Consider the following 16567-nt stretch of genomic DNA (forward strand, 5'->3'; position numbering starts at 1 on the left):
GAGGTGACAGTTGGGCAGCGCTGGCCCCTGGGAGGCCTGGGTTCAGGCAGTAGCTCACAGATACAGGGCGTGAAGAAGCCCCGCCCGGGACCGGACTTTGAGACATTTTAAGAGCATCAACAGTGAGGAGGAGTGACCAGAGGCCGAGCCTCATTCTCGAGAAACTTCTTCCCATGTGTCTGAGGTGCCATTCATGTAAATCGAAGATAATAGTTCATAACTCAGGGTTATTTAGGGGATAACATAGATTATTCATTGTAAAGTGCTTGAAAGAGTGACACGCAATAAAGCTATTATTAAAATTTCCAGGCAGGGATTTAGGCAGGAGTGAGCAAGCAAAGGCACAGTTCCTCAAAGATGAATTTGATGCTAGGAGAAGTTTCCCCAGTCAAGGTTAAGTTGGCCTTTGAAATGTACCACTAATTTATTCATGTATTCACCCAGTCCTTTTCCTCTTTGGTCAAGAAATCTTTATTGGGCTCCTTCCATGTGCCAGCCACTCATCAAAGCCTAGGAAGACAGCGACCATCGAACGCAGGAGTCTGTTAACTGCGTCCCAGGGGGACCAAGGGCAGCCCACTGCCCATTTTTGTAAATAAAGTTTTCTGGGAACTCTATTGCCCACTTGTTGATGGATTAATTATGGTTGCTTTCCTGAAGCACTGGCAAGATGAAATAGTTGCATAGAACCTGCAAAATCTTGTTTTGTTTTGTTTTGTTTGCTTTTGGGGGGTCACACCTGGCAATGCACAGGGGTTACTCCTGGCTCTGCACTCAGGAACCACTCCTGGCGGTGCTCAGGGGACCCTATGGGATGCTGGGAATTGAACCCGGGTTGGCCGTGTGCAAGGCAAATGCCCTCCCCGCTGTGCTATCGCTCCAGCCCCGAACCTGCAAAATCTTAAAGTGAGTTCGACCTGGCTCTTTCTAGAGAGTGGTTGCTGACTCTTCTCCATCGAGTCCTTTCAGTGCATCACTTGCCTTCTAAAGAAAAAAAAAATCAGGTAAATAGGAAATTGTAGTGCAGGGAAATCATTTCAGAGCTCTATAGGAGGCTAAGCTGGTGAGACAGCCTGCCTTGAAGGGATACAGACTCAGCTAAGACCCGGAGGCTTGAAAGGAATTGATGATGTAGAGAAGGAGATAAAAAGTATTCTAGATATATATGCATTAGACCAAGAGGTGAGAAAGGGCAGAACCTCACGAACTGAACAAACGTCCCCATAGCCGGGAGGGTCGAGGACAGATACACAGGGGTTCGCAGGTGGCAGCAAGTAGTATTAATGGGTTTCTGGAGACAGCAGGACACTGCTGAAGAGTTTCCACAGGGAAGCCACCTAATTAGACTCGTCATCGCAGGAGAGTGTTTGGCCTGAAACATGGAGGGTGGATTTAACTGAAGGCCAGGGGCAAGAGTGGCGGGAGCTGGGCGCTGGGGAGCGCGTTTATTGGTTCTCGGGGAGACCATGAACATTCTGGGTCGGGAAACTGGCAGATAGAAAGGGGAGGAGGAGAGTTTGGAGACCTAAGGTACACGATGCGTGACTGCACGTGGGCATGGTAAGTGAAGTGGGTGAGTGTTGGATGAGGGCCACGCCCTGACATGGGGGCCACACAGACAGCCGAAGCCCGGGTGTCAGGCGGTGACAGTGGCCATGGTGGACATGCCCCGGGAGACCCATGAGGAGACGTCATGCTGCATTCTCTCAGAGCAGCCCGTGATAATCGTTCATTCAAATTTTAAGATGGGAGGTCAAGACGTCAGTAATTTAAGCATCTGAAATAAGCGTTTCCCAAATAGGGGAAGGCAAAGCTCAGGCCCCAGGGAAGCCGGACCCTAGCCTGCTCCCAAGATTCGCCGGGAGGCTGTGTCTGAAGTAGAGGGAGAGTGGGGGAGGAGAAGGGGTGGGCTTGGAGGGCTAGAGGGGTTGGAGGGTGGACAGTTCATGGAGGGGACACGTAGCCCAGGGCAAGGACATTAACTTCCCATATGCTGGGAGAAGTAGGAGCCACTGGGGGGTTCTGGGCAGAAGGAATGACTTGACGAATGGGGGGTTTGAGAAGATCAAGTTGGCTTCTAGCGGAGAATAGTATGTGCGGAGCAAGAAGAGTCAGGGACACCGCCGTCCATGTGCGTGCAACTTCTCTGTGGCGGTCACTTTTCTCCTCTGTGCAGACAACCTCAGAATTTCAGTGGCATGCAGAAATAATTCTTCCTCACTTCTGGTTCATGGGTTGGCTGACTTCAGCTCATCTCGGCTGTGAATCGAAGCCAGGATCTCCCAGGTGACTTGCCATTCTCCTCGGGCCAATCAGCCTGTTTCTCTTGTCCAGTCATGACCTTCTTCCTGTTCCACCTCCATACAGCCCCACACACACACAACGACCTTCTTCCTGTTCTACCTCCATCCAGCCCCCCCCCCCCACACACACAACGACCTTCTTCCTGTTCCACCTCCATACAGCCCCCCCACACACACACAATGACCTTCTTCCTGTTCTTCCCCACTAACTCTTGCTTCTCCCCCCAACTCTTTGGCCCCTCCTGAGCCCTGGTATTCCTTCCTTCCTCCATGCCAGTCCCGCGCAAGAAATTTCAGAGACCGGTCCCCAAGAAGCAGACTTGCCCACATGCCACTCATTTCTGTATCTTTTTTGTCATCATTTGTTTGTTTATTTATTTATTTATTTCGCCAACCGGTATGGCCTTTGTACCATGATTTAACATTTCCGTTCCTCCATCTCTTACATTTCGGCTCGTTTTCCTTGGCCTCATTGTGAGTCACCGTGGCCGCAGAGGAGCTGGATTGCTCTGAAGGCACCAGACACTGCCTGCTGGGTGAAACAGATCTGCTTGTGCTTTGGCCTCTCAGGCCTCTGCTGGTGGGATCCCTGCTCCCCGGGAGACCCTCCCCACCAGCCCCCGCGGCTTCAGGCCACCGGAGGCACCTTCACTCTCCTCTCTGCTCCTCGGCCGGCCGCTGGGCACTGTCCCAGAGAAGCTTCTGCCCACAGAACCTGGAAGGTTCCTCCGTGTCACTGCACGGCCTTCTGGGCTGGCCGCCTTCACGAGTGCCCACTCGCGGCCAGCTCCCAATGTCCACTTCAGTTCTGGGCCCCCTGTCCAGCTCTCTTGTGGCTCCTCTGCCTCTTGGACTCAGGAGTGACCGGTGTCCGTCCAGCTCTCCCTCCAACCCCCTGTGCCCACCAGGGGATTCCTTTTTAATTTTTTGCTTCTTGGATCACACCCAGCGATGCTCAGGGGTTACTCCTGGACTCAGGAGTTGCTCCTGGCGGTGCTCGGGGACCCTATAGGATGCTGGGAATCGAACCTGGGTCAGCCGTGTGTGCAAGGCAAACGCCTTCCCTGCTGGACTATCGCTCTGGCCCCCACCACCACCAGGGGATTCTTTATCCTTTACTCTGCGCCAGAGCACAGTACTCGTTCTGAACTGTCCCGCCTCAGTGCCTTTGACCGTCTGTTCTCACATTTGCCCTGGTTTCCATTTGCCAGCTTTTTTAAAACTAATAATTAAAAAAATTTTTTTTCGTTGCCATGAATAACAGAGTTATTCAAGATTGAGTTTCAGGCACACGGTGTTCCAGCACACACCCCTTTACCCAGGCCCACTTCCCTCTATCAGTGGCCTCAGTTTCCCTCCTGACCCCCAGCCTGCCTCTAGAGCAGGCAGTATCCCTCTCCACCATCGTTCCATTTCCCAGCTTCTTCTGTCACCCCATGTGACAGTGCCTGGCCCCTCTTGCCAGACTGTGACCCCTTTAAGGAGGATCTCGCTGGATTCTGTGTCCCAGCGAACATTACCCAATGGCCGGTTAGTAAACTTGGCTTTTAAAATATGTGTTAGATTGTTTTCGTGCTCTGGAAACCAAACCAGGGCCTCGCCCATACACAATGTTTATTCTAACTAAGAGCGATGTCTCTGGCCTGAATTTTCTTTTTCTTTTCCTTTTTGGGCCACACCCAGCCATACTCAGGACTTACTCCTGGCTCTGCGCTCAGATCATTGCTGATGGTGCTCTGGAAACCAAACCCAGAACAGCTGCGTGCAAGTCAAATGCCATACCCGCCGTACCATCATTGCTCCGGCCCCTGGCCTGAGTCTCTTAATTAGTTTATGCATTAAGTGACTTGTGTTGTACTATTTCAAGAGGATCCCCGTGTGGTTTTGAGATCAGAGATTTTTGCTTTCTTCGCTTTCCTTCCTATCTTGCTTGCTCCAGGTTGGCACACGGTTGGCACTTGCTAGATATGCCATAAGATGATTTGCATAGGAAACACAGGAAGTGATTGAGGTTGGCAGTGAAAATGGGTGCCAATCACGGTAGTTGGCTATCCTGGGGTCTCTAAGGCCTAACCTGGTTTTATCTATTTATTTAATTTATTATTATTAATTATTATTATTATTATTATTTTGTCTTGGGATCACACCTGGTAGTGTTCAGGATGTAACTCCTAGTTCCTTGCTCAGGGCTCACTCCTGGGGTTGTGACCATATGGGGGGCTGAGGATTGAACCTGGGTCAATCACAGCAAGGCCTGCTAAGCTGATTTATTATTTATTTATTTATTTATTTATTTATTTATTTATTTATGTTGCTTTTTGGGTCACATCCAGCGATGCACAGGGGTGACTCCTGGCTCTGCACTCAGGAATTACCCCTGACGGTGCTCAGAGGACCCTATGGGATGCTGGGATTCGAACTCGGGTTGGCCGCATGCAAGGCAAACGCCCTGCCCGCTGTGCTAAGCTGATTTTTAAACACCGAAGGCATCATGGTTTTGATTATCGAAGGTAGAGAAGGCTCTGTGTCTGGAGTTCTTTGACGCTGTTTGGGACCTTAGAGATGAAATTCATGTTAGACAACTAATTCTGTCTAGTCTATCTACATCAGCTCAACTGAGATGTGGAGATGTGTCGAATTATTTTCGTGGTGGCGTGCATGAGTGTGTGCATGTGTGTGTGTGTGTGTGTGTTGGAGAAAAAGAGAGAGAGAGCCATCCAGATGCCAACACCTGGAATCTATTTGTGAAGATCACCAGTTCAGTCCGCAGTGTGGGTCATTCACTTATTTCTTGCTAAGTGAACATCTGGGATTCAGTTTGCGATGCCGAAGAGTTTGGATGGGATCTCAAAGCCAAAGCGAGGACGGAGAACTGCTCGCCCGAGGTGGGAGTGAGAGGTGATCGGGGACGCTTAAACTATTCTGCAGATTTCAAGGCAAATGCAATAGCCAGAGGGCTGGGAAGCCCTCCCCGCGCTGGAAAATCACTCAAGGAAAGGAATTAAGCGAAGAAGATTCAATCAGATCAAAGCAATAATGTAATCTGAAAATTCTCCTCTTACCCCCAGTTTCCCTTTTCACCCCACAGTTCTAAATATAGCCAGGTAGCTTCCTTCTCTAGGGAAAAAGAAGCAAAACACATGCTCACACACACACACACACACACACACACACACACACACACACACAATCTTGGACCTGAACAAGGAAGGAAATGCTATGAGAAAGTAAAATTCTAATTAGTTATAGATGAGAATTGGTCACAGATAATTATTCTACATTCCTTGGCTCATGCCTGAGAAGGTTTAAAGGCTCTATTTTCGTTGTTGTTAGACATATAGTAGATACCTAGATAAACACGCAGAGAAGCGCCGTCATTAACACGTCTTGCAGTGTGTGAGGGTTGAGAGCAAAAATGAAAGGGGAATTTGTCATTCGCAAGCTTGGAATGTTGGAATTTTTTTTCTTCTTTTTTTGCTGTCAGACCTCTTTTTTTTTTTTTCATTTCTCTTTATTTTTTTCAACTTTAAACTTTCTCAGAACAACAAAAAAAATAAATAAATAAAAGCCAGTGGGTTCAAACAGGATCCTTTTCAAAAAGAAAATAAATTAACCGAGGGATGAACTTCCAGAAAACGCGTGCCCAGTGGCACCTGCCCGTTGTGACATCCGCCAGCCAGAGGATTTCTCCTTCAGTTTGCGTCTGTCCGTTCCCAACTTGTGGGCTGGAACAAGCAGCAAGTGTTGAGACTGGTTGGGAGACCCAGCTGGAGAGTCTAGAACAATCCAGAAACAGGAAGGGCAGTGGTGGGACATGCTCAGACCCTCCCGTGTAAACCCAGTTTTGCTGCATTGTTCGGGGTTACTGCGAAAGGAAAATGTTCCTACCTGCCGAATGGTTTTGTTCTTCTCGGTTCCTGGTTAGAGGGGACTTGGCGTTAACCTTGGGCTCCTGCTGGCCTGATCGTGTCCTACTGAGGCACGCTTCCATGGAGCAGGATGGACTGAGGAATCCTTGGTTCCTGCCATGCCCCCCGCCTAACCCTCCCCAGAGTTATGCCCAGAAGTGCAGACGAGAGAGTTTCAGAGTCCCCTCCCTGCCTTTTCCTTTCAGCATCTGTCACTTTACCGAGGTAAAGATCTTACTCAGGTACCCTACCCCACTTCGAACCCCTGTGGGACCCTCACTCCCTCTCGGGTTTTAATCGGTTTGTGCCTTCACCCATGCGTGGTCTGGGCTTCTTGCTGCACTTAACGCCCAGACTCTCTCGAGCACAGCAGCCAGTGTTCCGTCCGTGCCGTTGGGTTTGCCAGCCATCCGTCACCTCCTTGCAGTGCCCCGGGAGGGCTGGAACCAGATACTCCATTTCCAACAAGCTGGAAGTAAACGCCAGCGTGGGAAAACTGGGATCACTCTGCAGAGTGAACTCATGGCGCTCCATTTTTCACCCCGTTGATTGTCCTTCTCGTCTTTCTTACCTCGTCTGTGGGGGAAGGTCGAATTGAGTGTCCGCTCACTCACAGTGCTCGTTCAACCACCCAGCTGGCCCGTCAGACCCAGTATTTCTCGAACCCGGACTGGGCTGCTAGAAACTATTCCACCTTCTGAATTGCAGCGAGGCAGAGAACCTCCCCCGGTTCTGCCCACAGCGCTTGATGCTTGAGTGGCTATTCTCTTAGGTATCATTACTCCCATTTTCCATATGAACAGCAACAACAACAACAACACAACAACTCCGAGACATTAGGGAAGGCAAGAGACTTAAGGTCGCATGACTCACTCAGTGATGAATTTTGAATTCACGTGTCCTCTGCAGCTCTCCGAATAGGGGGGACAGAATTGGGAGCTGAGGAATTGTCTCCTGCGCCAAGCTCCCATTCTAGAGGTCTGTGGCGGGATGTGTCGGACCATCCCATTCAGACCCAGCTTTGCCGCACGTGCGGGCTTTGGGGTCACTGTAAGAGAGGGACATCCTTGGGGCTGGAGCGATAGCACAAGCGGGTAGGGCATTTGCCTTGCACGTGGCCAACCCGGGTTCGATTCCCAGCATCCCATGTGGTCCCCTGAGCACCGACAGGAGTCATTCCTGAGTGCAGAGCCAGGAGGAAACCCTGAGCATCACCAGGTGTGACCCAAAAAGACAAAAAAAAAAAAGAGAGAGAGAGAGAGAGGACCGTCCTCATAGCTGCCTAGCGGATGTTTCTCTTGGTTCCTGGTTAAAGGCTTGGCGTTGAGGGGCCAGAGCAATAGCACAGCGGGGAGGGCGTTTGCCTTGCATGCGGCCGACCCGGGTTCGATCCCCGGCATCCCATATGGTCCCCCAAGCACCGCCAGGAGTAATTCCTGAGTGCAGAGACAGGAGTCACCCCTGTGCATTGCTGGGTGTGACTCAAAAAGAAAAAAATAAATAAAATGTGATGCACTGATGTTTAAAAAAAAAAAAAAGGCTTGGCGTTGACCGTGGGCTGCTCAGGGCCTGCCCGGTGTCCAGAGCTGTGCTTACAGGGTCCCCCCTGCCCCCTGCTCTGTGAGCTCTCGGACTCTGTAGGGGCCTCTGAGCCCCTGACTCGTCCCCCGCTCACGGGCCCTCCCCCACCTGGCGACGTCTGTCTTAGCCCCCGCAGGACACGGTAGCGAAGGATTCCAGGCTGAGTAGCTCGTCTCGGACAGCCGGTGCCCCTCGCAGCCCTGAGGGCCGCCAGGCCACCCCCCTCCGGGCTCTGTCGAGGGCCCTCCTGAGGACTGCAGATGACCCACTTCTCACCGCGTCCCCGGCGCCGGCGGCGGAAGAGGCAAGGGCTCTTGAAAAGGCCCCGGAGTCTCTCGAAACGGCCCCAGTTCCGTTCACGAGGGCTCCCGAAGGCCCCACCCAATTGCTGATCATTCTGGGGATTCCAGGAAATGAATGTGGAGGGGGAGAGTTGGGGGAGCCCCCCACCCCCCATACACACGCAGACAGCCTCCTTCACTTTCTCCACCTGCATGTGTTTCATTTATTTTTTTGTCACACCTGGCATTGTACAGGAGTTACTCCTGGCTCATACACTCAGGAATTGCTCCTGGCAGTGCTCGGGGGACCCTATGGGATGCTGGGAATCGAACCCGGGGTCAGCCGCATGCAAGGCAAAGGCCCTCCCCGCTGTGCTGTCGCTCCAGCCCCCACCAGCTGGGCTTTTCAGGGCCCGTTTTCATGATGACGAGGCACGTTCCCCCCCGCCCGGGTCCCTCCCTCACAGTTACCTGGGTAGACCCTGACCTTGGCTGAGGTTCCAGTCCTGGATTGTCTGCACCCTCTCGCCCAGGCTCCTTGGCCGTGACCGAGGAATAAACACGTGCTTCCGCTGACGGATCTCGCTTTCAACTCGGGGTTGCTCACCTCCAGGGACCTCGAGTTCCCCCTGCCAGCAACCCCCACCCCGCCCCGGCCTCTCTCACCTTCTCTCCTCAGTCACCCAACACCTCATTCTCTCCGCCCTCGCCCAGGCCCTGGCCTCCTGTTCCAGGGAGAGAGTAGCCAGGGTGACCCTGGCCCGGGCCCGCTGCCGGCAGCTGCCAGACCCGAGGGCTCACCCTGCCCTTCTCAGCTCTTGCCCAGGTCACAAGTCATGGTCATAGGTCATCGCCGGCCCTCCTGCCCTTGACCTTCCCCTGTTGCCTCGCTCGGGAGCCTCATTCTAACAGCCCGACCCTCAGCCACTCCTTCGGGGCCATTCCCATCAGCCAATAAAATGCACACACGCGTGGAAGCTCCCCCTACCCTGGAGACATGGAAGCAGCTGAGTCTAGGCTCCGTGTCTGGGCTGGCTGCCGCCCGGGCCACACCCCTTTATGGCAGAGCCCCCCCCCCCCCCCCGCTCTTCCTCTCTCTTGGCTTTTCTCCTCTCGCCCCCTTGGGCCTCTATCCGGGTTCTCTCCTATGTCCCACATCTCTGCAGCCTCTCCCTCACCTCCTGGGTCTCCAGCAGCATCGAGACACCGTCTCTCCTCTCCCCTCCCTCCCCACCGAGCCCTCTCCTCACTGACTCTCCCCGCGGGCTTCTCTTCTCCCCACATGGATGCTGATGCCTCTGCTCTCCTTCCCGCATCTCCGCTAGGCGGTACCAAGGCCCAGTGCTGCCACTGCCTCCCCCTCCTCCCCTCCTCCTCCTCCTTCTCCACCTTCTCCTCCTCCCCTCCTCCTCCCCCTCCTCCTTCCCCTCCCCCCTCCTCCTCACCCTTCTTCCTCCTCCTCCTCCATCTCCTCCTCCTTCCCCTCCTTCTCCCCTTCCTCCTCCTCCTCCTTCCCCTCCTCCTTCCCCTCCCCCCTCCTCCTCCCCTTCTTCCTCCTCCTCCTTCCCCTCTTCTTCCTCCTCCTCCCCCTGTTCCTCCTCCCCCTCTTCTTCCTCCTCCTCCCCCTCCTCCTCCCCCTCTCCCTCCTCCTCCTCTTCCTCCCCCTCCTCCCCCTCCTCCTCCCCCTCCTTCTCCTCCCCTCCTCCTCCCCTTCTTCCTCCTCCTCCTCCATCTCCTCCTCCACGTCCTCCTCCTCTTCCTCCTCTCTTCTTCCTCCTCACCCTCCTCTCTTCTCCTCCTTTCCTTTTTCTCCTCCTCCTCCTCTTTCTTCCTTTTTCTTCCTCTTCTTCTCCCTTGGCAGCTCTAGCTTCCTGGCCTGGCCTTATCCCTCACTGCACACCCATTCACAACTGCACATCCAGTTGTCTGCTGGGGACCCACCCGGGAGAGAGAGAAGTATACAGGCATGTGTCCAAGTCTGCCCCGCCCCCAACCCTACTCCCTCATCGACGGTAGCAACAATTTCTGAAGTTTCCCGTGCACCGGCTGGCACCCGGCATCACCCTTGAGTCCCTTCACTCCCACACCTCACCTCAAACCCACCGGCAGATGCAGTCTGTGTCACACCTTCCCTTGACTCCCGGCTGAACAACTGCGGCTGCGGCCTGGCAGCAGGGCCTACAGGATTCCTCGAGGGGAGAGGAGCTTCAGCCAGAAACCCTGATCAGAGGAAGGTGCAAGGGCGGCCAGGCACGTGGGATAGAGAGGGGACCACTAAGTCAGTGATGGTTGGAGGGACGGCTCGGGATGGGAGGTGTGCGCTGAGAGTAGATAAAGGACCAAACGTGAGGGCCTCTCAGTATCTGTATCGCAAACCATAATGCCCAAAGGAGAGAGAGAGAGAGAGAGAGAGAGAGTAAGAAGGAAAGCACCTACCAAAGAGGCAGGGAGGGGGGAAGGGAGATGGGATAGGGATGGCGGGAGGGATACTGGGGACATCGGTGGTGGGAAATTTGCACTGGTGGAAGGATGAGTGCTCGATTGTTGGATGACTGAAACTCAATCACGAAAGCTTTGTAACTGCATCTCACGGTGATTCAATTTAAAAAAAAAAGAAAAAGCTACAAAGCGTAGTGGATGGCGGGGGTGACCTCTGCCTCCCTCCCTCCTCCGAGACCCTGGTTTTGCGTGATTTGGTGATGGACAGGCCCTGCACGTGGCCGTGGAGGTCAGGCCCTCTGCATTGCATCCATGAGATGCGGGCGTTTGCTTGCCGCTGCTCCGACCCTTGCTGATCAATAGTCATTCGTAAGGAGAAATAAATCTCGTGTCTTTCTGACGATGACAGACACAGAGACGATCACCATTAGCCACTTCCTTAGCCCAGAGAGGCACCACACCGCCCTGGCAGTTTGCAAAAACCTCTCAGGTAACTTTCTGAGATACGGGTTCTGCTCCTACATAATAATTAGTCTTCCAAAAATAAACTTTAAGCTCCCTTTTAATAAAAAAATGGTGCTCAAACAACTCAGCGACGAGGAGGAAAACTGCTTAGGAAGAGAATTGTAGACTTGAAACAACAGAGTTATTTTTCCTACAGAAAATGTCAGAAAGTAAAAGTTTCCTTTATAAATTACTAGTAGGGCATTATGAAGTCACACGCTAAAAATAACAGACTTTCAGAGCCGGCAGAAGCCGACATAAATGTCACTGAGCAAATGATGAATTCCACGGGAGACAAGACTCAGGTCAGCGTTCTTCAGAACCAGCGCAGTAAATTGTGGTTTGGCCCCTTGATGCAATTCTAAGTAAAGCTGCCACTGGAAAAAAAAAAACACGAGAAATAATTTTAATAAAACAGAATCGTGATGCCGAGAGCAGTCTCCCAGCTGAGAGGAACTCTGGGAGTCAGACTTTCTTCCTGCCCTTCAGGGATCCGTCTCAGAGCAGCCCAGTGCTGAAACCCAGCGGCCATCACAAATCAGGTTCCATAACTGAAAGGATGTAAGTTGTATCAAGCTGCAATGTCAAAAAAGAAAAAAAAATGTGACCTAGGGGCCAGAGTGATGGAACAGCAGGGAGGGCGTTTGCTTGCACGCGGCTGACCCAGGCTCGATCCCTGGCATCCCATAGGGTCCTCTGAGCGCAGAGTGCAGAGCCAGGAGTAATCTCTGAGCATCACTGCGTGTAACCCAAAAGGCCAAAAAAAAAATTGCAAAATAGGAAGAAAGGCCTGAATTTGACATGATAGGAAACCATGAGTGTGTGAGGCCGGCAGATCCTCCGGGGAGCAACGGAGAGAAACAGCTTCAGTCCAGGACTCTCTGGCTTGTGACGCCACAGAATCCCACCTCTTGGCTGAGCAGCAAGGCCCTGCCCTTCCAGAACCTTCCACCCCAGAGATCCCAGCTCCCAGGGACCTTCGGGTCCTCCAGCTTCATCCCCAGGCTGCCCGGACTAGCTGTTTCCACTCTGACCCCGTAACACTCGGCCCAGCTTCCCCACACCCACCGTGGCTGTGTCCTCCCCCACATTCTGAGAGGAGGGGGCACATCTTCGTGGTCTTTGTTTATTTAAATAAAATGATTGAAAAGCTGGAATGAAGGTGGATGGATGGAGGGAGGGAGGGACGGATGGATGGGTGGATGGATGAATGGGTGGATGGATGGATGGATGAATGGATGGACAGATGGACAGATGGATGGATGGATGGATGGATGGATGGATGGATGGATGGATGGACGGACGGATGGATGGACGGACGACGGATGGATGGATGGACGGATGGACAGATGGACGGATGGATGGATAGACGGATGGATGGATGGACAGATGGACGGACGGATGGACGGATGGATGGATGGATGGATAGACGGATGGATGGATGGACGGATGGACGATGGACGGATGGATGGATGGATGGACGGATGGACAGATGGACGGATGGATGGATAGACGGATGGATGGATGGACAGATGGACGGACGGATGGATGGATGGATGGATGGATGGATAGACGGATGGATGGATGGACGGATGGACGATGGACGGATGGATGGATGGATGGACGGACAGATGGACGGACGGATGGACGGATGGATGGATGGATGGATAGACGGATGGATGGATGGACGATGGACGGATGGATGGATGGATGGATGGACGGATGGATGGATGGACGGATGGACGATGGACGGATGGATGGATGGATGGACGGACAGATGGATGGACGGATGGACGGATGGATGGATGGATAGACGGATGGATGAATGGACGGATGGACGATGGACGGATGGATGGATGGATGGACGGACAGATGGATGGACGGATGGACGGACGGACGGATGGATGGATGGATGGATGGATGGATGGATAGATACGTGGATGGGCAGGTGGGGGGATCGATTAATGGGTCGATGGGTGGATGGATGAGTGGATGGGCGGGTGATGGATACATGGGTGGGTAGATGGTGGTTAGGTAAGTGGGTGAATTACTAGATGAGTGAATGGGTAGATGAAAGATGAATGGTTGAATGGGAAAGTGGAGAAATGAACAGTGAAATGCATTGACAAATTCACCAAAGTGCCAGAAACCTCTGATACCTTTAGGGACGCTTTAATGGGGCCGCAGAGATGGGCGTTGGCCTGTGAAGCATCCCACTTGGGGCTAAGACGGAGTGAGCAACCTTGCAGCCTGTAGCAACCCGTGAGCTTTGGACCTTGGTGGTCTCCGCTCTTACGGCAGTAAAGTGAAAAGGTGTTGACCTGAGAGGGGTCGCCCCTGTGGGCTTCAGCCCGTCGTTGGTCTGGCCCGGGTGCTACCTGTGGACCTCATAGCTGAACGCATCTGTCTTAACTCTCCAACCAGGCTCTGCAGTTATTTCCAGTGTGGGCGAGGCAGGGAGACTCCCCCCTCTGGAGCCCGGTGATGGGGGGCGTGGGGGCAGCCGCCTCGCTCTGGCCGGAGTCTTCAGAGCACACTTCCTCCACGTTGGATGTGATGTAAAGTAGAAGGCAACCACGAGACTCAGCACGTAAAGAGCAGGCTGGCCGTCTCCTCCACAAGAGCTGCATGGCTCCAGGGCGGGAAGACGACAGTCTTCACACTTGCTTTCTTAAGGAAATCCGTTTTGATCATTCTCCGTGCATTCATGCTAACAGGCAATACAAAATAAATCATTTCAGGCCTGCTACGGGGCCAGGCTGGGGCGGTAGTGGTTGGGAAAGTCGGAAGTAGTGGAGGTGGGAAGGCGTCGTGGTGGTGGGAGTGGTGTTGGAATAGTGAATGTAATAAATCAACGGGAGCAATTTTATAAAAATGAAATTTTATTTTATTTTTTGCGTCACACCCGGCGATGCACAGGGGTTCCTCCTGGCTCTGCACTCAGGAATGACTCCTGGCGGTGCTCAGGGGACCCTATGGGATGCTGGGAATCGAACCCGGGTCGACCGCGTGCAAGGCAAACTCCCTACCCGCTGTGCTATTGCTCCAGCCCCTAAAAATGAAATTTTAAATGTCACTGTCACTGTCATCCCGTTGCTCATCGATTTGTTCGAGCGGGCACCAGTAACGTCTCTCATTGAGAGACTTATTGCCACTATTTTTTGGGAAACCAAAAATGGGCGCATTTCCTCATACTCCGTTTTCTGCTCCAGAACTGCTCTGAGAGCAGCTCCAAGAGAAGGGCACCTTTGCAGCCCACACCCTTCCTCACCTCTTCCAGGAAGACCTTCCGGACCACCCCCCCACACACACACTCCCGTCCCCCCCCCCCCCATTCAGTTAACTAAGTAAACACGAATACCTCCTGGAATGAACTGGAAAGGAAACCTAACGTCTGAGTTCTTGCGATAGGGAGAACCAGCATGCGGCCCGCCCAAGCCGAAGTGGAAAGACCCCCGAGGCTCTTGGGAATGGAGCCCAGCCCAGCCTCCCTGGAACCCCCCCCCCACCCCACCCCATTCGGGGCCCGACGAGGCAGCGGGCAGGGCACCATTGGCTGAACTCGGTTGTGTTTTTATTTTTGTCCAGCCACAAATACCAGCAAAAAGAACTGGAAACGATTCCTCCCCTTCCCTCGCTGGAGCCTTGGCGCCAAACGGGGGTTTTATTTTTAGCTCCCACTCTGGTTTAAGGCTTTTAGCACGCTAAACACCCCGACCCACGCCGGCAGCAGCCGGGGGCCAGATTTTAGGAATTTCTGCCTTAGACTGGAGTGTCGGGTTGTCTGAGCAGAATGCACCAGGCTTTGTGCAGCTGTGACAATAGAGGGTGGTTCCAGACAGGCCCACAACGCGAGAGAGACGGCGGCTCTGCCTTGGGGACCTGAGGGACCTCCACGACAGTCTTCTCGGGGAGGGAGACGTTCCTCGGGCTAGGGTGGAGGAGGTGGTGACCTTGGATGAAAGGAAGCGCCAAGGGAGAAAGAAGAAAGGGAAAGGAGAAGGCCAGCAGGGCTGGCTCTGCAGCCGGACCACCAGGGTTCGAGCCCCGCCTCTACCGCCTCCCAGCACCCTAGGCTCTGCTGCTCCCAGAGGGGGTCCCTGTCGGTGGGGTTGGGATATTTATAAGACCCCACCATCCCTGCACTTGGGACTCGGCCTGCTGCCTTCTCGCCGTGCTCTCAGCCCAGGGGGAACGAGCCCCGTGCTTATTTATTCTTACTCAGTCCCTCAGAGACTTGTCACAACTCCGTTGGGGTCCCCCAGTAAGAGCAAAGCTCGGCCAGACCCCCCACCCCAGGCCTAACCCACTCGAGCCGCTGTGTCTTCTCCAGTGTGGAGGGTGGCGTGGTCCTCAGGGGGCTTGCCACTGACTGCTATACGTGACAACTGGGCCTCCGACCCCCCCCCCCCCGTCTCCCCATCGCCTTCCCGCCCTCTGCTCTCAGCTCCCCTGGCCTTCTCCCTAAACTCCGGGAATGCACCGAGTGGATGCCGGGGGGGGGGGGCGGGGAGGCAGAATCCAGAAGAATGCCTGTCGGGCTCTGAAGGCCAGAGCCTGTGCTTGGCATAGTGGAGACCCCCCCTACTCCCCTCGCTCCCTTTATTTTGTTTTGTTTTTCTCTGTAATGTGCAGTGGGCTGGAGCGATAGCACAGCAGTAGGGCGTTCGCCTTTCATGTGGCCCACCCAGGTTCGATTCCTCCATCCCTCTCGGAGAGCCCGGCAAGCTACCGAGAGTATCTCGCCTGCACAGCAGAGCCTGGCAAGCTCCCTGTGGCATATTGGATATGCCAAAAACAGTAACAATAAGTCTCACAATGAGAGACGTTACTGGTGCCCGCTCAGCAAATTGATGAGCAACGTGATGACAGTGACAATGACCTGCCCCCCCCTGCTCGAATGTGCAGTAAGAACAAAGCACTGACCCCTCCCAACAGCCACGCCATAGCGGGTTCACCCCTCCCCCATGCAAATGTCACACCCCTTACCACCCTCCAGCCACCTCAGCAGGGAGGTCTCTGAAGCCCCTTCGGCACAGGTGACTCTAGACCCTGTGTCTTGATTGCACCCACTCAGGCACCTCCACCCAGCTGGCTCCCCCGGGAAGCACCCCTTGTCCCCATGGCCGCTCCGCCACTTGGAGAGGTCAGAGCAGTACCAGCCCCTGGCATGTTTCTGTGGCAGACAGAAAAAGCACCCATGCTTGGTGCTGCCTCAGGGTGCAGAGTGAGTCTGCAACGCCCCGCCCCCCCCTTTTTTTTTGCTTTTTGGGTCACACTTGGCGATGCTCAGGGGTTACTCCTGGCTTTGCACTCAGGAATTACCCCTGGCGGTGCTTGGGGGACCATATGGGATGCCGGGGATCGAACCCGGGTCGGCCGCGTGCAAGGCAAACGCCCTACCCCCTGTGCTATCGCTCCGGCCCCTTTAATAAAAGAGCACCTGTCAGGGTTACGGAAACAAAGGAAGGGCTTGGAGCTGCCAGGGACTGTGCACGAGAGGGCGGGGGCGGCGGGGGCGGGGGGCGGCTGCGATGGATGGAGCCTTTCA

The 16567-nt window shown here is 53.9% G+C and overlaps 1 protein-coding gene and 1 non-coding gene across 3 annotated transcripts in view; one reads left to right on the plus strand and one right to left on the minus strand.

Moving 5' to 3' along the window:
* Positions 1-16567, plus strand: part of SLIT3 (slit guidance ligand 3) — a 517570-nt gene that overhangs the window by 97671 nt on the left and 403332 nt on the right. The gene's annotated exons all lie outside the window — the stretch shown is intronic.
* LOC129403097 (small nucleolar RNA SNORA77) lies at positions 16127-16253 on the minus strand. The gene has a single exon (XR_008629075.1). It is a non-coding gene; the product is annotated as a small nucleolar RNA SNORA77 (small nucleolar RNA).

This window comes from Sorex araneus, chromosome 2 (assembly GCF_027595985.1).
Source record: "Sorex araneus isolate mSorAra2 chromosome 2, mSorAra2.pri, whole genome shotgun sequence".
In the NCBI taxonomy this organism is placed as follows: Eukaryota; Metazoa; Chordata; class Mammalia; order Eulipotyphla; family Soricidae; genus Sorex; species Sorex araneus.